This window comes from Rissa tridactyla, chromosome 6, assembly GCF_028500815.1.
Source record: "Rissa tridactyla isolate bRisTri1 chromosome 6, bRisTri1.patW.cur.20221130, whole genome shotgun sequence".
Lineage (NCBI taxonomy): Eukaryota > Metazoa > Chordata > Aves > Charadriiformes > Laridae > Rissa > Rissa tridactyla.
Genome location: NC_071471.1, coordinates 28415104 through 28441235, shown reverse-complemented (window position 1 = coordinate 28441235; position 26132 = coordinate 28415104). Strand labels below are relative to the sequence as shown.

General features: G+C 43.6%; 1 protein-coding gene across 2 annotated transcripts in view; it reads left to right on the top strand.

The window, feature by feature from the left end:
• OSTN (osteocrin) overlaps positions 1-26132 on the top strand; it is a 69751-nt gene that overhangs the window by 17288 nt on the left and 26331 nt on the right. The window lies entirely within an intron of this gene.

Genomic DNA, 26132 nt, shown 5'->3' with positions numbered 1-26132 from the left:
AACCGACCTGCTGTTAGAGAGAAAGAAGCTCTGAACTCCCTTCCTCTGACAACAGATCTCAGGGGATGAAGAGAAAAAGACCCAGAAGATGGTAGGGAAATCTGCTTTCTAAGTAGCAGCTATACACAGGGTGTGCTGGCTGCTGATGGAGCCTGCATGTCCAAATCCTGCTCGTGTGCTTAAGCCTTAGCCTTGCCATTAGGTGCTTTGCTCTGAAGAGGCATGCAGTGCAACCCCCGCCCCCGCTGATTCTTGCTAGGGTATTTAGTCCTCTACTGGTATCATCCATAGATGTGTGACCCAGACGGATGAGCTAAAAACTTCTGCAAATCAAACTGTGTGTGCTGACACTGTGTAGAGTGGAGGAAAAGGAAAAATGAGGGGATGCCTTTTTTTGAGCTCACCTCTCATGTTGAGTGGTAGGAGGCGAGCAAGCAACTTCTGCTGTGGTTGTTCATGTCCTGGTTATCCATGTAGGGCATTTTGTATCTTATCCTACGGTTGCAGTTTAGGATTTCAGCGTGGACAGAAATACGTTACATACCAGCGAAGAAATCTAAAACAAAGAGGAGGCACACAAGATGAACAGTGAGCAAAGAGGAGGTTTGCTGCTTGCTAGTGCAATGCTAAAGTATAATTCTGGTTCCCTAATCTGGTAAAACAAATTAATTTCTGACAAAAACTGTGCTTGAAGAGCAATTAAAAAATAGAGGTTTTAAACAGTTTAAGTTCCATAGAATCATGTTCCAGTTAAATTATTCTTAGCAAAGTGAGTCCAGTTATTTATTAAGAATAATGTTCGTGAGGAAATAACTTGTCTATTTTTCCTCATCTATCTGTTCTTTCCTAGTATGCTTGTTGTTTGCCAAATAATTTGGACAAGCACATATGTAGCATGCTTCTGCTTTTGTTCGTGCAAGCTGTTCCTCGTTTGATGTTTGTAGCATATCCAGATGATAGAGTATTTTCCTTCTTTCTGGAAGAAGTGACTGAAGTGTTGTGAAACTGGGGCACTGTCAGTAAGGCTTACAGAAGAACATGTTAATTTGGATGAAGAATAAGACAAAGTCTCCAAAGAAGACCACGGGTTCCAAGCGTTTTGCCTACTGTGTCCTGTTAATAGATCAAGATCTGAAAAGTCACTGGGGACAACGGCGGGTGGGGGAAAGATGCACATGCTGTGCTATGCAACGCTTATCTAGACTTTGTCTTCCAGTAAGTCGTTACCTTCCTGCTCTCTAACAGGACTGTGAAAATCCATCTGGTTTTTAGCTATCTGGCCAGCTCTGGTTACTAAAGATAAAAGCCATGTATAGGGCAATATCTGTCTTATCTGAATGGTGGATCTGTTTTGCTTTGGGTACTGGAGGAGCTAACTCATGAGGAAAGTATGGAAGACTTAAGAAAGGACATGGCAGGTGATTGATTACAAAGTGGACTTAGACAGTCTTTTGCAAGGATATGGGAATTTTCAGACAGTCCTCCTATGCTATCTCATGTCTTGCGCTGAGAACATGAGGGCTGTGTGTTTCTTTTCAGTCCCTTGTGAGGTAGCTCAGGTTAATGACATTCCATTTAGGAACTCATCTCCTTCAGCTTCGGTTTCTCCTGAACCTTTATGTGATTACTACCTATTAGCCCCTATAATGTCCTCCTTTTGCTTTAGCCATTCTTTTCAAACCTCTGCTGCTGATGGTGCCTCATGATTGTTACATAAAAGGGTTGTGTTCTCTACTCTTCTCCATGGTGAGAGCCTGTGTGATCCGAAATATTCTCCTGGTTCCCCTTTCTGTATGCAGCTGGTAGATAGTGCTGCCTTTGCCAGGTGGAGGAGATCGGCACCTTTCACATCACACAACATATTCTCAGCTGTTTTCAAAGGGTGGTTCTTGGTGCTTTGTGCTGGCATTTCAGCTGGGGACTGAGTTCAAGACAGTCTTGCACATCTTCATGGTAGGCAGCAGTCTCAGGCTCCTGCAGCGCTTACCCACTTCTGGGCAGAATTCCAGTTGTATTTGCAAGATACTCTTCGCTGTGTCAGGCAATCAGAGGATTTTGTTTTGAAGGATAGGTAGGAAGATACTGAACAACACAGTCTTTGTGATTGTTTTATACGATGTGTATTCACGTAGTTTGAATTTCAGTATCTCAGCAGTTCATCTGAAAATTGGAAGTAGGCAGAAAGAGCACAGGAGGCTGCGGCATTGAAAGGAAAAAATGCAGAGCAGAATTTCGGCCTGCAAGATAGCTGGATTCAAAGTGTGTTTTTCTTTTTTTTTTTTTTTTCTTTCTTTAGAATAGGAAATGAATCCCAGATTCCAAACCGAATTCCTCATGTAAATCAGCAGTAGCTGTTAAAGCTGAATGGGTGTAAACAGGAGCAAAACTCGTCCTTCAAAGTTCAATAGGAATTGTGGCTAGTGAGTGCAGTTTGTGAAAACGCGGGCTTCCTGATATATCAAACTGCTGCTCGCTGTTGCGTTAGCCCTCTCGGTTTCGGGGACGGACACCCCAGCGCAGTCTAGGTCTGCAGTTCATAAGGCCTGGGCATTTGCAGATCCCAGCAAGCCAGAAAGCAGGATCTGCAAGGAGAACAGAAAAAAAGAATTGAGAACCAAAAATAAATCTCATAGTCCAGCTGGCAAATATTCCCAGGCCACAATTGTCTTTGGCACCTCTCCACCCCCCAAGGTCTCCAATGGTTCTGAGGCCCCCACCACAAGAAAATCAAGGGTTTAAAAATACAATAATTAGAGAAAATCTTGATGTCATTTGGGTTTGGGAGTCTTTGGAGGTTAGTGTTGTGTGAGTGTGTTTGCACATACGCACTCTGTTTTGTTGAAGTCTGAACTGTTCAATTACTGAAACCATCTGCCCTGGGGCTGAGGAAGGGTACTCTCACCTACATCTCCTCACTCTGAGGGTCTGGGAACTGGTGGGATGAAATGGTGCTTTTTGGGGGAGGACAGCTCAGGTGACAAGTCTCTCCCCTTGCTTTGTGCCAGCTCCCCCTTGCTTTGTGCCAGCTCCCCCCTGCTGACCTGCAGGGTTCTGGTACAAAGCTGGTGGTTCCTCTGAAGGGGGGAATAAAATGTGCGTTATGTTCAGCTTCACATCATGACATAGTTTGACCCGAGGGAAGTTACTTGTGGTTGCCTCAAATGTTCTGTATCTAGGAGCAGAGAAGTAATGGGGAGACCTGTGTCTGTATGTATCTTAATTTTTGGACCAAACCTGGGCAATACGCTTACCGGAGCCTCACCTATGAAAATAGGAGACAGCATCCACAACAGGACTGTTGATGTGATCTGTTGGTGATCGAGTCTCGTCTGCAGTAAGGATCTGTTCCTTCTCCATTCCATTTGCATCCATTATACACAAAGCAGTCTTGCCCCTGCCTCCCCATCCTTTCCAGACTGGACGGGGTAAGCAGTTACACTGAGTTTGCTCTCACCTTTAGGTTTCCAGAAGGTGCCTAGAACGGACTGTCCAAGCAAGTAACAGATGTGTCCCTTCTCTTTGGGAGGCCCAGGACTTCCCAACACAGTGGAATGTGATGCTGTTGTGATTGTTGTGTTTCAAGAAGGGTCACTCCAAAATGGTTGAGTTGAAGGCTGCCCATTATAACCTTAGCTGATTAGAGTTTAGGATGGGGCAAATTAAGTATGCAGAAATTAAAATGATGATATGGGACAAAATCACTTCCTCTCCCTCCCATGTTAAGGAGAGAATTCCCTTTAGACTTCTCTAGCATTGATTTCAAACAAAGTATTCCAAACCTGGTCTTCCCTGGCAGCAGCCTGCCATCCCTCCTCTGCATACCTTATTCAGGAAGAATATGTCTAGTTCAGCAGTTATCTTTTCGGCTTCTTTGGAAAGGTATTGAGAGTACAGCAGATACAGCTAATTCTTCTGTACTGATTCTTTTGAATTAATTCAACTGTTGCAGATACACTGAATCTACATCAGACAGCACCTGACAGTTTGTAACTAGCTAATTAAGAAGTATCAGCTAATACACTTTAAAAAAACTGAACTGTCTTATTTATGATAGTTTTCTCCCAGTTTAACAATTGCTTTCTTATCACTGGATGAAGCCTCATGCCTTACTCATCCTCCTAAAACCGACTAAGGAAGGATTTTCAAGGGAGTCTTTTCAAAAGAAAGGAGACAGAAACCATCTCTGAGGAGTGACAAGGTACAGCAAGCTTCTACCCTAAAAAGGAAAGTTTCAGAAACTATCATCACAATGCAGGATTATTACAATGGACATTGGTTTTCAGTCTGTCGGGGTTTGCTCACAATAAACTCTTTATTCTCCGTGTTCCGTGGCCAAGTGGTAGTGGTGCTGACTGGTGTATACGCTGGAATAAAATAGTCGAGCATTCTTTGGGAAGGTAGAGCACTGTGCAGCGTTAGCACACTGCTGAACCATCAGTGTTTCTGCACCGATGGAGTGAAGGGACTGGAGAAGAGCTAAGTTCTATCAAATACACAGTTCCTCTTTCCTTCATTGCAGGTGATGTATAGATGGGACCAGATCTTCAATTCTTTCATCTCTTGCTTGTATGAGCTTTAAAACTTTCTTGCTTCTTTCTTTTCGATGGTAATAGTAGTCACCTGCTGGTAGTTTAGAAAAGCCTTACAGCACATAATGGCTGACAAAAGCCCAAGCAAGGCTAGATCTTAGGGAATACAGCTACAGCCTGAGCTCCCCATTTCCCTGCTCCCTGAAGGGGAGATGGCCAAAGCTGCAGTCTCATTCTTTATGAGCAGTACTCAGATATCAAAGGGCAGGGAGGAGAGTGAGTAGCTGTAACCCTTCCTGCAGAGGGGCCATGCTCTCTGCTCCAGTGAGGTATAGCTCCCAGACCATTGCCCTAGAGGTTACATAGTGCTGGCACGTCACATCTGGGTCGACCTTGGAGCAGGTCATGGAACAGACAGCAAAGATGTGCACTGGGAACCCCGGTGTACAGACTGTAAGTCAGACAGCTACCTACCAAATGGTCAGGATTAGTTTTGTGTCTCTCAGGAAGGGAGTATTTCCCTCGTGGTGCTCACTTCCGCATCACGTGAGAGCAAGGTGAGCAGGTCTTTAATGTGCCGTCTTAGTGCTGAAAACCTTGCCCTGCCTCCTGACCTCATCCCTGCTTAGCTGCTGTGTGTTGCGGGATGCTGTCAGCTCATCTGTCAGATTGGAAGATGACAGAAGAGATAACTGAGCACAGCGGAGTCCCTTGTGGGTGGTATGGATGGGGACAAACAGTTGTCTCCCAAGGCCGTGGGGAGCTGCTGGGTTGCTGTAGCAGACCTCTAGGAGAACGAGTTCAGCCTTTGTTGCTGCTAATGGTTACAAGCAACTGATCTCTCTGTGGAAGTGCCATAAATGAAGAAGAGTAATTTTGCTATTAAAAATACTAAAATCTTCCATATGGAAGAAAGAGGTTTTGTTTTGTTTTGTTTTTAATTGCTATTTATTTTTCTCATTGTGCCCTAAATATACATAGTACTGTCCAGCTGGCTGAACCACAGAGCAGAATGAAATATATGCCCCATCTATAAAGGCACAGACCTATAAAGTGCAGATGACAGACTGAAGTCTCAAATCTTTGCTCCATTCACATATATGGAAGTTTTACCGTTGGCTTCAATGAGACCAGAACCAGGATTTGGCTTACATGAAAGGAGCATTAGCCAAATGAGCACAAGCACATGAGTCAGATGTTCTGGGTTGGTTCCTGCTGTTCCCACTGTTTGGACAATTTCTTCACTGTTCTCTGCCTCAGTTTCCCTTATTTATCAGTGCATAATAGACTGAGGATGTCTTAATTATTAAGTTAATTAAAGTAATAAAACTCACCCTGCATCAACTACTGATTTTGTAAGAGGCTTTTGAAACTTCACTAGAGGTGCACTTTTGCTGGCATAAAACCTATTTGTATCATAAGGATTATCAACTCTGTCTATGAGTCTCTCTGCTCATTCCCAACAGTTGTGTTTACAAAGGGACCGTGGCATCATTTAAACTGTAGGCATCTAGGTACAAAGAAGCCACAGTGACTGCTTTGAATCGATGTTTGATTTTTCTAGAAAAGGGATGAAAGTAAGGAGCTTTTCATTTCCCCCATGGATTGTAGGTTGGTTTTGAGAGGTGTCCAGCTACAGAAGCGCTGCAGACACAGCTCCAAATAAGACGGGGTCACCACTGCAGGGATTTTACTGTGGTTAGGACAGGCACCATTGTGACCATCTAAGGACTTAAATGCATACGCGTGGCTTACTAGATAAAGCAAAGTGGGAGAAGCCACTCGGTGGATATAACTTGGTGTTATTTTTGGATGATCCTAGCTTCTTTCTCAAATGCCATCTTTGTGCTTAGTGGATGGTTTATCTGACTGTATTGCCATGGTTAGAGTGCAATGCATAGGACAGCATCGTTTGTGTTAATAATAATAATTAATAAGAGGCCGGTATGGTAACAATTGTTGTCCCTTGATTCAGGCACAGCGTCTCTACTGTGAAGATAGAAGGGTTTGTTCTGGACTCCAGAGGCCTTGTGTCACTTTTCAAAAGCTTTATTTTCTTATTTTTTTAGCTTTATTATTTCAAGATCCTAAAGTCTCCTGCCAGGCTTAAATTATCTTTTTTATATTTTTTTGGCTTCCCATTGAAACCATCCATTCATCCAGTTTCCATAAAACCCCTAATAACTATTTTAAAGTTTTTGTTCTTGGCTCTTTCCAAACCTATAAATACTGGTTTGAAAACCCAAGCTGAATTCTGTGCAAATAATCCTCGCTACCACCCCTTCTCCTCTGGTTATAAGTGGGGCCTTTGGTATTTTCCTTCTCAGCACTTGTTAGTTATCAGCGGTCCATATGCCTCTTGTTTGGGGCGGGGGGGGGGAAGTAGTTATGGCATATGAGTAACCTGACAGACGATATCTCAGAGATGTGATGGTTGCAATTACAAAGGAAAATAGCAGCAGGTAAATTAGTTACAACGCAGTTGCATTCCAAATGTGTCTTTTCTTCCTGCCTTAGCGTAATCCCATCTTTAGCATATGTGTGCTGGTTAGTGAGCACCCCTGAGCAGGTGGTTATGCTTGTCAACAGCCCTCAGCTTCTGTGCGGCAAACCCAAACCAAGCCCAACCCTCACTAGCGAGTGCTGCTAGTGCATGGGGAAAGCCCTGAGAGACTCACAATTTGCCTCATGAGATCTTCCACCTTGTGAAATGTTCTGGTGAGAGGAGAAAGCATAGCCGTGCCCCGGGGGGCGCTGACCCGTGCTGCTGTGTAGCTTGAGAGACAGCGTGGAGGATGAAACAGTAGAGAAGTACCAGCAGAATATCAGTGCTTTGGGGAGATATGGTTGTTTAAAGATCTGGCTTTCAGATGAGAAGCCAGTCCTGATGTCGTTTCCTGGGAAGCAGGACTTGCCACTGATATCTAAGATGATGTCTGCTTGTTATGGGCAAGTTTTGTTGTTCTTGTCAGAAAGCAGACCCTTTTATGCAAAGCTAATCCCTACGAAGTTTCTTGCTACCAGTGGTGGTATGGAGCTAAATTGTCATGCAGAGAACTCACACGGACTTCATGCCAAGTCTATCAGGAGAGGATGGAGGTTCACTCTCTTGTCTTTTCTCTGTGTTGTGTTGGCTCTTTGTGTTGTGTGGGTCCTGGGATGTTGGGTCCTGATGGCAGTGGAATTGCCTTGTCCCAGCTTATGCAGCCACAGACACTAGATTTATTGCAGCTAACCAGAGGCAGCTCTTCACTTCGCAAGTGCCCCAAGCAAAGTGAATCAAATCCAAGGTCAGATGTCCATCTCATGTCCTTCACAGATGTTCAAACCAACTGGCATCACAAATGAAAGGCCAGACCTAGAGCTGTTGAACTCAATGGGGGAAAAATCCATATGTCTTCAGAAGCTTTGGATCCTCACAAGAGATAAAAGCAAATCTTTCAATATACTTTTTCTACATAGATGCACTGAGTGGGGCCTCTGGCCAACATCTGAAAAACCAGGGCCTAAAATTAGGTCCCTAAAATACCAAGAGCAGTGAGTGGTTCCAACTGATACCAAGTTAGGAAAAAGGGCCCGAAATAAACAGATTCCTCAGTAACCAAGATCCTGTTTTTGAGACAAGTGTTCATTCTCACAAATCAAAACAACAAGAAACCAAAAAGAAAAAAGAATGAAAACATCAAATCAAATCCCAGCAACCCGATGATACTATCAGCCAAAGCATGTCTTACTAGAATGTTTTCCAAAATTCCTCAGGGAGTACCAGTGAGCCATGAAGAGGATATTGCTCTTTTCTGATTGGGGTTTTTTTGGAACACACCACACTTATTCATGTGACAAATTTGTTCTTCTGTTAGGTCATGTATCTGCTGCATGGTTCGTTTCTCCTTGTGAGGTTTCTTCCTTTTCCAGGTTTATGCTATAAGATACTTATTTTTTTTAAAGCATTTTTCTTGTCATCTTTTTGGCTTTGTGGTGGATAGTGTGATTATTTGTCTTATTTGGCAGGTAAAGGGAGGAAGCAATTAGCAGCAATAAATAGTCTGTCAAGAGGATAAGGTTGATATCCAGGGACTATCTTACTTTGATAGGTGCGCGTACACATTGTTCAGTGCAATCCTGTTCCCTGGATGAAATTGTTGGGAGGACTGAAATATGAATGTCAGAAAATGTTAATAGGAAAGACGGCAATCCTGAGAACACTTCCAATTTCTTTAGAAATAGTACTTTGATCTGATTTTCAGCCCTCTTCTAAGTTTGTGTTGTTCCTTTCTGCATATGATGAAAGTGGCCATGATATTGTATTTTATTATGTATTTTCTGTCTCAATTAGGAACGTATACTTTATCACTTCAGGATGAACGCTTCAGCAAGAAGGCATAGGAAGTTTAACAAGATGTTAGGTCTTCTTTTTTAATTGTATACACAATTGTTACATTGTCTTGGGCATCTAGTTTGTAGTTATTGATGTACTTAAATTGCTGTATTGTCCCAGCACCCTCCTTGTCAGTCGAGATCTCATTGTTTAGTTGCACAACCAGAAGACAGTGTCTGATCCAAGAGATCATGTACCTGCTTGACTCCACACAAAGGGAGGGAGGACTCATACCAGCCTGACTGTGTAGTTCCCCAAAGTAAGTATGTGCAACAGTGCAGGCTGCTTTGGGCATCAACCGATTTTTTGGTATGTATCTGTAGAGAACTTAGGAGACTGAACGTGATTCCTGGCTTAGTTCTCATGCTTTTAATGCAGGATGAATAAGTAATATTGCTAAGAATATGCACCTTGAAATCCATGTGTGAGGAAGCATATAGAGGGCACCCTGAAATATGGAGCAAAGAAGAAAGGTGTGTCTCTGTGGCTTTTCGATACCAGAAATAGAAAGTCTTCTCAGTTCTGCATAATCTCATTTCTAACAAACTTTTTTTCTGTTCTTCCTGTTCTGACCATGTGAGTTCCCATTGGGTACCACACCACCAGACTGCCCTGGCAGCTACAGACAAGGCAGATGAGAACATAACTGAAGCACTCCTGGGGATGGCGAACTGCTATACAAGGCCAATAGAGAATCTGACCACCCTTATGAAATGCAGCAGGAGCTTCCTTTTTTGACAAGGCATCTGAATAAGGGCTGGGTTTCTCCTTGCACTGCAGTCCCTAATGTTGCATGTCCTCTCTCTGTAACTAGAGAATTCACTAGTCCCTACAACTGGAGAAAGGAAAGATGCTGAAGCTTCCGGAAGCTCTACTGGCTGCTTGCTTTGTAGTCTAATTTAGAGGGAGGTGGTCTGAAACTAGAGAGACTGGCGCTGTTGCAAAACCCTAGGTAGACCCTGACATAGAAAAAGGGCTTTTTGCAATGCTCTGCATAGCAGAGCCTTTTCCATTTGAAGTTCAAGTGCAGTCACAGTGGCAGCAGTGACTTGTTCTGTCCAGTGTCAGTTTATGATGGAATATAAATGTAGTTTTAAAAATACATATCGGGTTTAAATGCAGCTCAAAATGTCAGCATATTACTCTGTGGTCTTGCAACAGCAGTGTTCTAATAAAATCATAGCCCTTCAGCTTCTGGAAGACAACACAGAGAATGATACTCCTCTGGTACTGTAAGCTATATTTTCCCTTTACAGCTCTGGCAGGTTTCTTGAAAGTTCAGTGATATCCAGGCAAAACCAATCTTAAACAAATCTGAACTCTGCCTAGAAAGGAATCCTGATGTTACCTATATTTGGAGTTTCCTCCCTCTAACAGAATGCTTCGATTGAAGGGTTTTTCTTACGTGTGTGTGTGGCGAGAGGTGTTACCTTCCTCTCTTCCATCCCCATTCAGGAAGCATGCTATGGCCACCTTAGTAAGGAGATAGTTCCACAGGCAACCAAGGCACTTGTACGTGTACCTCAGCTACCATGTGGGGTAGTGCACTCCATCTGTCTCCATGCTGGAAGTCTTAATGGTGCCTCCAGTGCATTCATAGTGCATACTTGTGGATACCACCTCTCCCTCAGACCCTCTGCACGTACCTGACAGCAATACTAAAACAGCAGAACAGTTGTGTGACTCTTCAGTGGCTGTCTGCAGGCACCCTGTTACTCCAAGGTGTGTGGGTGCTCCTCACAACCACCGTAAGCTTAGAGAAGAGTACTGAAGATGACCAGATGAACAGAGTGGCTCCTTTATGAGGGCTGATGGGACAGACTGGGACACTTTAGCCTGGGAAAGAGACACTGAATGTGGCGATATGAGAAAAGCTAACAAAATTATGGAGCGTGGTACCACAGCTGTTAACCACTACCTCTGCCCAGCCTTGAGATTCAAAAGTCGTCTCTCTTTCTGCTTCCTAATATCTCTACATTTTCTGCCATCTACACCTTCTTCCCTCTCAGCTGGCAGTAGCATTCTTTCACCAAATAAACAGGCAGCTGTCTGGTGATGTTGATTAAGTCCTAGGGCAGTTCATGCTCCCTCTTTATATTAATTCCCTCTGTAAATGTCCTGCTCTCTTTTCACCATCTGCTTCAAAAAAAGGGTGAGAATTTTCCACAGTATGGATTTGTTGCCTGGCGCTCTCCCATTCCTGCCCTCTCCCTCTTCCCCTGAAAACATTGCTCTTCATCAGTGATATGCCTTGAGTGAGCTGCCCTCAGAACCTAGAACGTTGGGATGAAGGTTTTTCCATCCATGGGCCATTCGAAGTCACTAAGAATCCAGTATAAATCCTCTCTTGGTTAGGTCTTTAGGTCAGAGTCCTCACAGAGAAGGAAGGAACATTGAAAACCAGAAACTGAAGTTCCTGTCTTCCCCTGCAGGTTGCTGGAATTACTATCTGATTATAAAAAGGCAAATGTGCAAGTCATGTAAATCACATTAATAATCGACTCTTACGTGAGACTGATATTGCAGCTGCACAAAGTAGGTTTCTTATAATTTCCTTGGTTTCCTGTCAAGGGAAGTGCTGGATTCTTTCTCTTTATGTGTTCAAAATGGATGCTTCTGCTTTAGCCTAGCACAAGTTAATGGATGCTGACCTAGCAAAATGTAAACATTACCCGTGGAGATCAGCTTGCGATCTGGTGGTCTGATGCTCTAGGAGTCTCTTAATTCTTCAGAAGTTTCTCTCCACCTTCAGTAATGTACAGGCATTTTCCTGTTGACATCCAAGCAAACGTTGTGAGGTTTCCGTAGACATAACTTGTTGGGTTTAGTTTGGTTCTTTCTTTGTGTGGTATATGAAAATTAAATACAGTAAGAGCTGGGTTAAATTTTTCAGATCTTAAAGCTGATTAATGTGAAAATAAGTAAGTTTGTTTCCACAGAGGAAGGGAAAGTGTATTTTAAATCATTGCAGAAAACTTTGCATTATTTCCAAAATTTGGAACTTGCATTTCTTTTCCATTAAAAATAATCGCAATTTGAGGAAGTTATCAAAATTATTAGGCTACTAAAAATCCTGTGAGCCTTTTCAATGATAGGGCTATTTGCCTGCCACAGCAGATTACAACTTTAACTTCCAATTTACTTTTCCCTTCAGCTGCTTTAAGCATTCCTTGGACTCATTCTCTCAGTCTTTACTTTTATATCAACCCCAGTTTATCCTGAGATTGCAGCATTTCTTTGTAAAACTCCAGTTAAACACTTTGGAGTGTATCACTGAGGGAGTGCCGCACGTGAAGGATTTGTGCCAACTAAGATATGCAGTAACTCCCTCTGAAATAATTTATTTAACTTTGTTCAAAACGTAAAATGTATGTCTTTTTCTGCTGCTGGCATCATTGTGGCCTATGTATCAGCTTTCTTCTGCGAAGGTAACAGACACAGTGTTGATGAGTCAGGCTTCAGTAGACCTATGCTGATTCACACTGGCTGAAGATCTGAGCAAATTCAAAGTCGTGCGGCATTCCGAGTTGGAGCAGGAATCTTAAATCAGAGGTCTTTTCCATCTGTAACATGTGGGTATGGCGAGAGGGTTATCCATTGGAAGGCACATGCGGTGTCGTAAAAAGATAAGTGCAGCTCAGTTCCTCTGTCTTGTGGGTGCTGTAGTTAGCAGAACTCCTAACTCAAATGCCATGTTGTCTTCTGGATCCAGAGGAGTCGTGCAGACTGGATGCTTCTGTCCCTATAGAGAGGGAATGTAATGTTTCCTTCCTTTCTTCAGAAGCCTTGTCTCCATCATCAGCAGCGAGGAAAGACTGTCCCTTTGCCAAGTAGAAAAGGCAAGTCACCACATCAGCTTTTCAGCCTGGAACCAGTCCTGGAACTGGTGAGGCTCAAGCTCTGGTAAACCAGGAAGCATAAGTCATGCCTTCATTGCTCCTGAACGAGGTGGCAGCCAGTGTGCCAGCTTCAGACACTTCCCTGGCTTTCTGTTTGCTTTCTGCCACATGGGCGATGTCTCTCCTGTAACATTCACATCCTGTGTGTATTATTGTCTGTCTGTACATGTAGGTACCCAGACGTGCGTCTGCCTTCCAGAATTCAACACGTTCCCACATGCTGTCTGCCCAGTGCACTCCAAGCCCGGGGCTGCAGGGAGGTAGCCCAGCTCAGCTTAGTCTGCAATCGGAGGAAAGTTAAACTGAACCAGGTCACCCTGTTGTAAACTAAGAGTGCGCAAACAAGAAATACCACAGTCAGCTTAATGTAGGGTTAACTTAACTATACCCAAATCCTTTGACTGTAAGGCTGTCAAAGGACAGGAGAGGGCCTTTCTCTTCTGTTTATACAGCTCCTGTTACGGCAGGTTTGTGACCTGTATGTGGGACCACAGTGAGTGATAATCTAATCCTGTGTTTTGCTTAAAACTGCAGCCCATCTCAGCTCAGGTGCAGTATTTCTCTGAAGCTCAGAAGCTAGGGATAATAAAATACCTCATGGTCCATCTTCCTTGGATTTCGTGAGTCCCTGTAAGCCTGATTACACGGGGTTTCCTACCTTGTTGGTATATCACTTCAGGTGCTAAGGCTTTCCCAAGGTGCACATGGCCATGGACAAACACAGACCAACAAAGAGGTGCAACAAACCATCTTCATTCCCCTGCCATGGAGGTGGAGCAGAGCTTAGCTTCTAATGAGCACCTTGCTCTTCTGCATCTGTCATGCAGGCAAGATTGGCTTGTCACCTTCAGTTTTCTGCACAAAGAAGTTACATCCGTGTTGCCCATTAAAGCCCGTGTTCTTTTGTGGAGGCAGAGGAACCTATTCTGCCCTGCAAGTTACATTCCTTTGGAGTACAGGAGCACTAGTGTGAAAAACAGGGCATAAACAAGCCCAGAATCAGATGGCGACCCCACACAGTGGTCATGGGCTAGGGCTTGCCAGCTGAATACATGGCAAAGAGGGGGCACAGTCATAGTAATTAATTTATTGCCTCAGGGTGGAATAGCAGACTTCCTGCACTCACACATACACAGAGCCAACCCCTTTTTCCAAAAGACAGTGTGCTCACATTACACGGTGTTCAAAACTCCTTGCTGTTCCCAGAATATTTCCTTAGCTCGTTTGTCCAGTGAGGGGCACAAGGGAAAGCAATTACTGCGGCAAAGGTGGAAAATGGAGGTAACGGTTCAATCTAATCACCACCCCACCATGGAGAAAGCTACATCTCTCCTAACCACAGAGGAGGTGTTTAGTGCTCCGGCTCAAGGCAAATATTTCCTCATCACTCAGCAGCAGTTAGGCAGGATGTGCCAAAGCCCGCCAGGTCTATAAGCGTGAGGAAAACAAGGGCTGCATGGAACTGTCATCAGCAACAACAGTCCTAGAGTTTAGGCTTAGCTCTTCTCGCTGTGCTAAAACAGATGACAGGCCACATTACACAGCCGCAGAGATTGAAGTTGAACAGACTTGAGTGCGGAGCTGGTGGCTGATCATTGCGTTTAACTCTTTGAAGATTGTAAAGGACACTTGCACGCCTCTTGCTAGAGCCTGGTAGGCACCAACAAGCCATCCCTTCCAGGGACAGGGGTGGCTGGTGCAGAGGGTCCCTTCTGCAGCCCCGATGGATAAGATTCCTCTACAGCTGTAGTTGCACCGAGCTGCTAACTCAGTGCAAAAAGGGGCAGCCTTCCATAACCCACTTTCTCTTGGGATGAGTCCCTGTTCCTATGGAATGAGGGACCAGTCTGGATTTGATGTCTATCAAAGTCTTTGCGTCTAGCTGACAGAAGGGAGATAAACCGGGGCAGCCTGATCTCATTCAGATCAGCTTTACCTCAGTCAAAGTTGCTGGATTGATTCTCATGATGTTATTCCCTGTTTGCACTGAGGTCACGACACTGCATGATGGATTTATGCCATGAACAGGCATGACAATTATTTTCCTCTAAGTGCTTGTGTTTGTAAAGCATTACCAGGTGGCAAGAGGAGTTTCTTAGGAGACAGTTGCTGTAGCCTGACCATGTTTTAAAAAGATAAATGTGTTGACAACTCCAACATGCTATGGACTGTGATCAAACTCCTACCCCAGATCCAGTGGTGGGGATCTTGTGTATCCTTGGGATTACATTGCTTCAACTAATGTAATGAGTAAACCGAATGCACTGTGAGAGCCTGAGTTCAGACCTTAGAATGAAGATATGGACCTCCATTGCTCCATTATTTTAAGTGTAGTATAGCTTTTGCCTTCAGAAACGTAGGTCTGAAGGTTATCAAATCTCGCTTGCGCTATTATAGACAATTGCAGCAGTTCTTACTGTTCATGAACTAATCAGAACCCAAAGCAGAACTTTGCTCAGACCAGCGTCCTGTGTGTTGAACTGTGTTTCTGCTGGCCAGCAGTAATTAGGTTCTTTACAGTACTGCTACTACTAATTACTGCTGGCCAGCAGTAATTAGATTCTCTGGATCAAGTCCAAGAGGTAGTACTTTATTAATGAGTAAATTGCAACTTAAGTCCAATTTATGACTAAAAATTTGATGTAGAGCTTGCTGAAAGAAAACCATCCAGGTTGAGTCTTCAAGAAACTTCAGGATGAAACATTGCTTCTGTGCAGATTGATCTATAGATTTATGTACGCTGATGCCAAACTGCACTTTCATATAATGACTCTTCAGCGTGGATGCTATATACTGGCTGTTGGTACCCCGTATGCAATTTTCTCAGACATGTTTTAATTTTTAAGCCCCTAAGAAGTTATTAAAAAGATCACAATAGTTGCAAAGGAATTGTACAAGGACCAATTAAAAATGTTAGTTAGATATTTGCTATGTCAAACGTCAAGTCACATACTTTTTTTTAATTAAATCAGTTTCCAGTAGAGTTCATAACATCATCAATGACCTAAACAGTGCACCTGACAGCTTGCCTGCCATCTCGAGCTGTAAATCTGGGTAACTAATGGTATATCGAAGAAGAAAAGGTCAATAAATGCAGAAATGTGTGGAGGATCTAATCTTTCCCTGGCACTTGTTATTCCTCCCTTTTCACTCTCCTTTCATTTTATAATCTGTCACATTAAACTAGTCACGCTTGGCAAGAGCCTGTTCAGGACAAGTTTCCGATAAAGCTGCATCCGTTCTTGCCACACAGCATCAGATGGGCAAAGGCAATACGTGACTGCAGATCTGGGAACACACAAGGGGAAAACTCTGTTCTGGAAATGTAATTTAAGGAGGAGTCATAAATACACGTAGCTGTATTAAATTTGAGAAAGACGTGGAAGAGGCTACAGAAGTCGCCCATCTCTTCACGCACAATTAAAAAGGCTTTTGATTACTTTGGGTTTGTTTTGAACAAAACTGCTACTGTTGAGAACAGAAATGTCTTAGGCTTCTGAGCAGTAGACCTGGTAGTCTTTCCATCTGCCAGCACATTTTTTCCCTGCGGTGTGCTTAACACTTTGCCCAGTCCAGAAAGAAATGACTCAGTCAAAAGGACTTCCTCCGTCTCCCTTGGGTGATTACTCTACAGCCTATTAGGTCTCCCCGTTTGGAAATGTTTCCAATATCATTTTCCCTGTGCTTATTTTTAAAGCATCATTCTGTGACTAGATATTATCCTGAACAATGCTCTGCCATCATTAGGGCTTCCATTTCTTCTGTACTTGTCTACGGTTATCCTGTCCCCTCCAGCATTTCACTGGTGTTTAGTTGAGCTGCAGATGTTTAATGTATTTAACCTTTCCTTGTATGCCAAGCACAGGACTGGCACCGGGATATTTATACACCATTAAACAAGGGTGGTGCCTGTTAAATGTAATTACTTTCTTCTGATGCTTTCATGGTAGAGGTTGTGCTAGAGAACAAGGGCAGCTTCTATTCTAAACTACATGGAAAAGGTGCAACTGCTAAACAAGAATGACTTATAAACAGACTATATATAGTAATATATTAATTTAGTATCCAGCCTTGATTTAAGTCCACAGGGGAAGCAGTTAAATTTAATTGATGCCGACCTCTCAAACAAAGATATTGCATGTATGTGTGTGCATGAGAAATTCCAACTAAACTGATGAATGTTATCAGGTTTACTAGGATTCTGTATTTTAACTGTAAAGAATATCTCTAAAACCACTAGAGTCTTTTAGACTGTGGGAAACATTGCGAATGTTACCACACTATGTCTGGATGCATAATATGTATGTGTTTTTGTATCTCAGCATATTTGAGTTTCTTTGGACTTTAAGATGAGCTCTAAATCCCTTTAGTATAAAAAGCTCACTTCAGGGATAGTTGTATAATCGCTGTATTGTATATTACCCTAAATTGCTGATATGTACGGTCTACTTGAACTCCAAATATATTTTTTGAATTAAAGGTAGAGATGGTAGCTCCGTCTCTTATTAAAGTTGTAAACATTTAGCATTTACCTATTTTTGGTTGCTTATAAATTTTTGCCCGTGCCAACTCTGTCTGTCGGACACAATATGATATGTGTATATAAATGTTATGATGATTTCAGCGAATTTTTTTAGGAAAGGAAAATGTGATATAAAAGTGCAAGAACAGTCATACCAGGTCAGACCAGCCGTCTGTCTAGCTCAGGATACTCGCTCTGACAGTGGCCAGTACTGCGAGCATATTTGACACTTCCTTCAAATATTCTCCCAGCCTCCAACAATTTGTGGCTGAGGGATTTTAGAAGCAGACACAATATTTTGTACCTAATAGTCCTTAAGGGATTTTCCTTTGGTGACTTTGTTTTTGTATCTGTGTAAGCTTTTGGCATCTAGAATGTAATTTGGTGAGGAGTTCCACTGTTTAAATACACACTGGCTGAAAAGAGGTCCTTTCTGGTTTTTGAGCCTATTTCCTGTCTTTTGCAATTGAAGATCCCAAGCTGTTATATTGGAAGCAATCATTTTGAAGGCCAGCTTCTGCCAAACCCCTCTTGGTCCGCATTTTGGAATACAAACAGTCAGCTCAGAGCCCCTTGCTATGTAGGCAAATTGGAAGTATTTAAGATTGTTTCTTCCCATATGCATTACTTTGCATTTATTGACAGTCAGTGTCATCTGCCCTTTTTCTGGCCAGACACTCCATCTTGTCACCTTCATCTGAAATTTTCCATAATCATTCCTTAATACTTTGCATATCTGATTATTGGTAGCAAACTGTTTTGTCACTATGGTCTTTCTTTTCTAGATGATTGCATAAAGCTTATTTTTCTCCAGTTAGCAATTTTAACAGTTTTCTTTGAGCAGCTCTAGCCACTCCATATAATAAAAAAGAGGAAGTGGGAGTCAAGATTGTCAGGAAATTGTGTATTGCTATGCCCATGAGCATCCCAAAATTTCATGGGCCGTGTAAAAGGGAACGTAGCAGATGCTCAACAACGATTAAGGAAACTGGGGACGTTCAGTTTCACCTTTAAAGTTTCTCCTTTATTTAAAGGGCTGACTTTAGATACCAAGGGTCAGCAGATTTTGGCTGAAGAATTAAAGAGCAGACCCACCACTGACTGAAACTGCGAGTGAGACTTGCTTAGAAATCAGTAGGGTGTTGTATCAGATGTAAAAATGATGTTCCTGGGTTAAGAATGAATAGAAATTAGTCCAGGAATGCAATTAAGTGAATGTCTAACTGTACATGCTTGAGTAAATATTTTCAGTGGGGATACATATTCTGAAATTGAAAACCGTACTTGCGTGCTTTGCCGGACCCCTTGAGAAGTTATATAGCTGTCTGTAAATATTGAATATACATGAATTGTTTGAAATGTATGACCAATTTGAAAATAACCTATTTATCAGTGTGCTTCTGGCTGTCAACCTTGACTGATAGTTGTTTGCTTCTTTTTCATACATCTCTCCCAGATTCCCAGTGAGCTGCAGAATTTTGTGGGTCTTCTCTGGGCTCTGGTTTGTTCCCCACTGAAGTTAATAAGTGGCAAAGCTCATCAAAAAAGAGTATCAGCAGGAACTTTTTTCTTTTTTTTCTTTCAAAATAAAGTTTCTTAATCTTCTCCATTCCTTCCCCCTGTTCCTCTCCAGGAGATCTGTTCCACACAGCCCATGGAATTTTGGCTTCTCATTTATATTTGGAAGAAAAACAAATTTCAAAATGTTGGAATTTCTCACAGATCAGAAATTCCTTGTTCCAGATAGTCCGACATGAAAGGATCCCAGTGGCTTCTGTGGCACTTGGCTTGCCTGCGTAGGATTGTCAGGCAGAATTAGCAACACCTGGATAAAGGAGGAGGGACTGCACGGCAGCACACCCACCACCTTCTGCCCTAGTGGTGATAACTGAGCCTCCTCTTCTCCGATCCTGTGTTAAATCTGTTCCAGAATAATAGCTCCTTTGCTGAGTCAGTTTAACCTTTCCAGCTGCAAAGGTAGTGGATATCTTTGTTAGAGATGGGATTCTCAGAAGTTCCTAAGAGGCAACTGTCAGCTCTCAGCAGCTTTCACTGGGACACTTCAATCCTAGGCTGCCAGTAAGAGGGAATCCTGAAGTGTGCCAGGAGGCATTGTTCCTTCAGATGATAATTTTTCCCCAACTTAAAACAAAACCCAATAATAACAGAAGTAGGAGATTCCAGTTATTAGAAAAGGAATGAAAATAGTCCGAAGGGTCTCCTTTTACAGTCCCAGCAGCTATTGTTTCGCCTTTCAGTGTGTCATTTTTGCCCTCCACTCATCAGTCTCTTTCTGTTAAATTTCTTGGGAGAACAGAAGAGAGACAAATTTCACTGAAGTTCAGTAGAAACAGGGATAAGGGGAGGCAGGAAGCTTGTTTTACGTGGGATAAAAGAAGCAGAATATAAATTACCCGAGAAGAAATGTGTAGGGTGGCAAGGCACAGGCAGGGGGTGTGAGGGAAGTCCTGATGGGGTTTTGCTCCTCTACTGCTGCTGCGTCCTTTTGATACTGATTGTGACTCTGCACACGCAGAATTCGAGTGCAGATGGGACATGGGTCTTCAATCTCCAAAGCACGCATCTCTTGTAGTCATTTCCATGAGAATGAAGAACACGTAACAAGCTACACTTTCACTGTTTCTGACTTTTTGTCATCTTCAGTAGAGGACAATCAAGGTTTACCCTTACACAGATGAGAAAGGCACCAGAGCACATTGTAAAGCACTTTCTTCCATAAATGACAATGAATTACCTTTTCTGTGTTGGAAAATAATAATTAAAAGAGGCCTAGCTGATCTGATTTGTTTACAGCACCCTTAGTCCTATGACAAAGTCAGTCACAAAATGTTCTTACTGAAGTTGAGTAGTCAGGAAGGAATGATAAAATACTGGGTAATGGACAAAAAAAGAAATAAAATTATTTTCAATGTGTCTTCAGGGACAACGGATACCTCAAGGTTCAGTACTAAAATTTAACATATTAAGTTCTTGGGAGACTGGACAAATAGGAAGCTTGCAGAGTTTTGCAGATTTAACTTTATTTTATTTGGGTTAGTCATAGCTAGGGAAAACTATGACTAATTTCAGAGGGGTCCAACTCAATGGGGTCTCAATTCAGGGACAAGGTTCTGAAGTACCAAAGTAATGCAAAAATAGGCAGTAGGCAGTGGAAATAATTGGAGAAGATTTAGTTGTAAGAAAAAAGGAATTCCTCAGCCTTGTGTCGGTAGTGTCTCACGATATACCAGCACGCACAGGATCTCTGCTGGGCAGTGTGTTCTAAGTTCTGTTCTCTTAAGTCACTTAGTAACATGAGTCTCAGAAGATTAGGCGTTCTTCGTAGAGCCCTTTGGAACCCACGAAATCCCTTCCGCAGGGACTACAGTGCTCCTGACAGCCAGGTCCATGCTGGCACCGTCCATGTTCCTTGTGCAGCCACCCCGTGTGAAGGAGCTGTGGTGCCACCGCTGACACTTGCTGGAGGTTCAGGAGAGGCAGTGTCTCATTTGGAACACCACCAGCCCTCGTTCAGAGCATGCTCACGTAAGTGAAGTCAATTAGCTTTCTGCCTGCGAAGGGTGTGGACCTGTTCCCTTCAGAAACAATTTTTATTTGGTTGGGTTTTGCCTTTGTACTGCAGCACGCTCCGATCATCCCTTGGTTACGGCCGTTAGGGTATTTTGCTTTCTTCCGTGCCTCAGTGCTTGCAACTCCTGCCTGCAAACTGCAGGACCTGGGTGATGCATTCATTGGGGCTTTAGCTGTCCCCCAGAATCACACAACTATGTGTGAGCAAGGACATACCATTCTCATTTCTGCCCTGGCTTGCTCAGCCCTGCTATCTGTTTTGGGCATAAAGCCGTGCAGGCAGCAGCAGTGTGACCACCTATTTAGCCAGAGGTGTGGAAATAAATGGAGGTTCCTCAGATTCCTGACCTCACACATAGGGAACATAAACATTTTGACCTTCTTGAGCATCTGTGTCAAAGACTTAGCAGCAGTGTGTGAAGGATCTTGCACAGCTCTGGTAGTGAAAAGGAAATCAATCCCCTACAGTAGCAACTTCCATAAGCATTAAATCTAACTTTAAAAGCGCTCAGGGAAGAGAAATCAAGGCAAAAAACAAGTCCGATTCCCACAGAGAGGAGCTGAGGGATGGTGGAATGAAGGTATGTGCCTTTCAGAGCCTCAAAGCAAGGAGCAGAAGAGATTCTTTGGTAACGCCTTTCAGAAGCCCCTGACAGTATAAACACTGTTCATGGCACCCACCAGCCTGGCTGACTGCACTTGTAATGGGTCTATCTCAAAGCTGTCCCTGAGTGTGTGGTGTTTGAAAGGGAGATGAAGGAGCTTTCACAGATAGAGGTGGTACACCTCGTTGTTTCCCTCTATTCTTGTGTGGATTATCAGTGGAAAATGCCACTGCTGTAAGGCAGAAGCTGCTTTATATGGCTTAGTTCAGGCTTCAGTCTGCTTTCATCCAGGACTAACTCCTTGAATTTCAGTATTTTTTTTTTTTTTCTAATTGACACCAGTACAAAGGGGAGAAAATCAAGTGATAAAAATCTCTTCCAGTAAGCGATCGTGGAGCTGTCTTTGCCATTAAAGTCTTTCTTCGCAGCAGGGTCTTAAGAAAGTTTAAGGAATGCGTGTCTGTCAATTCAGGAACAGGCACAAGTCGTCTAAGCGCCTTCCTGAACCACTGCCTTAAAATAACTCCACCAATGGCCACTTGTGCAGTGACATTTTGGAAATGTGCACCGCCTTATTAGAAAACTCGACTGTGAATACCAGGCAATCTACTGCGGTTCCTGGGACGTCAGCCCAGAATCCCAGCAGCCTTCCCATCTCAGCATAGCTCAGAAAGGCAGCTTTTAAATTAAAATCCTCATGTAAAATAATAGACGTTGCGAGATGGGAAGCCTCATAAATTGAAAAATGTCAGTTGGTTTTGCAGAGGTTGCTTACTTATTTTCACCTCATAAACATTTCAGAAGGGATTCTAGCACTTTGTTAAACTGCTGCAGTATTGGAGTCTTCCATGTTTATTTATACGCACCTAGTAAACCCCCTGAAGTAGCCAAAGGGCCTGGTTTCAGCAGGCCCACGGCTGGTAACTTGGGCTTTTCATTTGTTTGTTGTGCTGGATTAATGTTCTGAGAGACAAATCTGAGCAAAGTGTGCTCATTAAATGCAGATGTTTGCTCGCCGCGGAAATGGGAGAGCCCACCAGCTACCCTCTCCAGTCCAGGTGCACTTGTCCAAAGAAGGCTGATGGTTAAACGCCCAACTTGGTGTATCCTTCCTTTTGCAGCTGCAGCCAAATCTCTCTTTTCTCTTCGGAGCTATTGGCTTGGCTATAGACTCCATCCCGACAGCAGCATACCTGTCACACTTGGCCCAGGTGGGTCTAGCGCTCTGTGCAGGACTTGTAGAGAACTTGTAAGGCAGGATCCCAGCCTGACATAGGTTGGCTTGGCTTCCAGCTGAGGTTATTGGCCAAACTCTCAGCTGCTGGAAAGTTTAGTTGATTTAAAGTCATTGTGAAAATCTGTGCAGCTCTGTACAGTGATTTGTTTCCACTTTCGGGGTATTCGTGCTCACTTCCCCCACTGGAAACTTGCTTAAGCTGGTGGAGTAAAGTGGTGTTTCCTCTGATTTCAGCTGCTCTCAGAGTCCTGTAATTCTCCTGGACCATATCTTCATTTCAGTTACACCAAAGTAAATGATACTGAGGACAGAGAAGCTATTAACACCAAAATAATCCTGTGAGATAAAAGAAACCTTTTACTTGTTTTTGTGACTTTATCCTTCACCCTGTGCTTGTGTGTCCATCACTCTGTCCCCGTGGAGGGGGATCAGCCCCAGTTTTCCTGCCCCGAGCCTCCCCCCTGTAGTCAGCCCTCTGACCCTGCCGGCGGGGTTCGCTCTGGAGCTCGCTAGCAGTGGTACTCAGGGTAGCCGTGCAGAACATCCCCCCAAGCATGTTTTCTAGGTAAAATCCAGTGGTTAAGCTTTCACCCGGTGAAAGTTGGCATGAGCCAACAAAGTCAGCGCTTTTGGGCCAGTGACAGGGAAGATAAGTGTCACGGGCTAAAGCCGCAGTGCAAAAGGTTTTCACATGGGTGTTAAGGGATGTGTTCGTGACAGACCCCAGGCTAGCTTAACCATCTGGACAACATCTTCTCCTGCATCTGTGGGTGTTTTTTGTTCCATTATTTTTGTTGAGCCATACACCTCCCTCATCTGGAATATCTCCATTGATTTTTTTTTTAGTTAATTTCTCAGGCTTTTCATCAGCACTAAAGAACTTTTAGTTCATTGCTCATGATGCTGACACTACCTCAGCCCTGCAAGAACTACAGCAAATAGGCCAAATACAAAGTTGGGGGAGGCAAGAATATCCTCCATTGGAAATTTTGGGGACAGATTTTGCAGTCCTGTTTACCTGTGCAAATCAGACCTAATCAGTGTGTAAGCTGGCCAGAAAAAGTGTCTGAACACGTGGGTGTGCAAAATAAACATGACTTTCATTTCGCTGGTGCCAGTGGGAGGTACTGAACAGCATAAAAGGAGAAGCGTAATGCAGGGTACGTGTGTGGGGATGTAGCTGTATGAAGAACAAGGGAAAATAAATCCTGCGCAGATTTATGTTATCTGTGGATCTAGCTGTTGGTATTGTGGTGAATCTGTTGTCGCTACCACAGCCATCTGGAGCATGCAAAAGGGGTGAAGCTTGTGATTTTTAAAAAGCATTTAGGAGAATTTCCTTAGTTCCTAGCTCTTTGGAGGGCAGTTTCTAAAGCAGTGCTTGTTGTTCATTGTGGGAGGGGAAGGAGCAAGTGACCTGCACCTTGTCTGCTGGGAACTCCCGTGCTGAGATGCTCGCCCTGTTGGCGTGCTCTCCGGAAAGCTGCTGACTTTCAGTGTGTTACAGTGGCTTTTCCCAGTCCTGTACCTCTATCCTGCCAGTCCTGTAATCCATGTTTGCCCCTCAGATTTAGTGTCCATCCTTCTGCTGTGCTGAGGACTGACTGCAGTGCAGGGCAAGGAGCATTCCCTCCCTCCCGCAGTAGGTGTGAGCTCTGCTGCCCGGGCGGAAGGGGAAGGGAATGTGTTAATGGCTCTGTAACTAGAAGGGTGATATTTCCTGGCAGCGCTTTTAGGTTTGCTTCCAGAATGTGTACAGTTATCATTTATGCTCCTTTAAATTCTTTCCTTTTCTCAAAAGAGGTCGGTGTGTAGAAAGAGAATTTGGATTATCAGGCTGCTGGCACTGGCCTGCATTTTCCACTGTGTGTGCTTGGAATACAGTTTGGTCTTGTGCCTCTCCTGATTTATTTACCTTTTCACTTCCCCTCTTCCTGCTTCCCCCCCAGTAAGCCGTTGGATTTCTCTTTTCATGACAAATATTTTAAATTTTATAAGTGAGCTATTAAATCACTTTTGCGATTTCTCTAAAAACCTTAAAATTGCACATTCCATCTCCTGAAGTGTGACGATCCCAGTGAAATGACCAAGACATTTTAGTGCTTGCGTCCTCAGAGCACTCAGAAGACACTGAATTTGGGTCCCTGCTACTGCAACAAGAGCCTTGAAAATGTCAGATCTAATCCTTAATCCAGAGGTGTCACAGCTGTCAGTCTAAACTGGTCTGTTTGCAGGTGGGGAAGTGCTCAGCACACAGTGGGGTGTCACACCCTGGATGGGTATAGGATGGGCAGCACCTCCTGGCTTTCCCTGTTGCTGCCATCTCTAGTGTGCTGCAAAGTCAAGCTCTGACTGTAGCAGGCAGCGAGCAGTCAAAAGAGAAAAAGAGGAGCAAAGGGACCATGATAGTGGCCAAGGGGACCTTCCTTCAGGCGTTTCTGTTCAGGGTTTCCGTACCCTTCAAAACAGAATGTGGCTGAACTGGACAGGGACAGGACAGGTCTGGATCAATCTGTGTTGTAGAGCTTCACACAAAAACGTTCTTCAACCCCTCTGAGCTTGGACACCTGTGGTTTGAGTATCACTGCTCCTGGCTTAGATATGCAAGTCAAGTATTGCAATTTGAAATTCTGCATTGTGGATTCAAATCTAGCCCCAAGCTATGGCGAGCACCAGTGATCACCATTTCATAGCCAGCTGATGGGTGCTGGGAAATGAGAACTCCTAGCCTGATCTTTTTGAAGCATTGCTAGTGTCGTGAAAAAGGCCACCCTGGTCTTTTATTTTCAGAAGGAAATGATTTTTTGTTACAAAGATAATTATAACTATGAAGTCTCTGTGGCGCAATTGGTCAGCGCATTTGGCTGTTAACCAAAAGGTTGTTGATTTAAGCCCAGCCCAGGATGGGTTCTCCCCTTTCATCTACCTATGGCAAGGGGGTTGGAACTAGGGGGTTGAGTCCTTTCCAACCCAAACCATTCTATGATATCGGGCTGTAGAGTTTTGACCATGCAAGGCTGTCTGTTGTAAAATGTGTTATATTTCTGCTGCCAGTTCCTAGCACAGGGGAGAAAAGGGGTTGTTCCCCGCACCCCCCAGTGAGCCCAGGGCTTGGGACTGGGGAGGCAGTAGAAATATTTCCATATGAAATGACCAGGGATGCTTATGATCGGATGATGAAAAGTTGTGGTTCCTGGGAACCAGTCCTGTTTCAGAGCAAGCAGCGGAAATAATGCTGCTTCTACTGCTGTTTTGCTCTAAAAGAAATATTAATGTAAAAATAGAGTAATTTAGAAATAACTATCTTCCTCCAGCTAGCTGTCATGGCAGCAAAAGCCCCATAATAGAGCCAGTCCTCAAGCCAAGGCTAT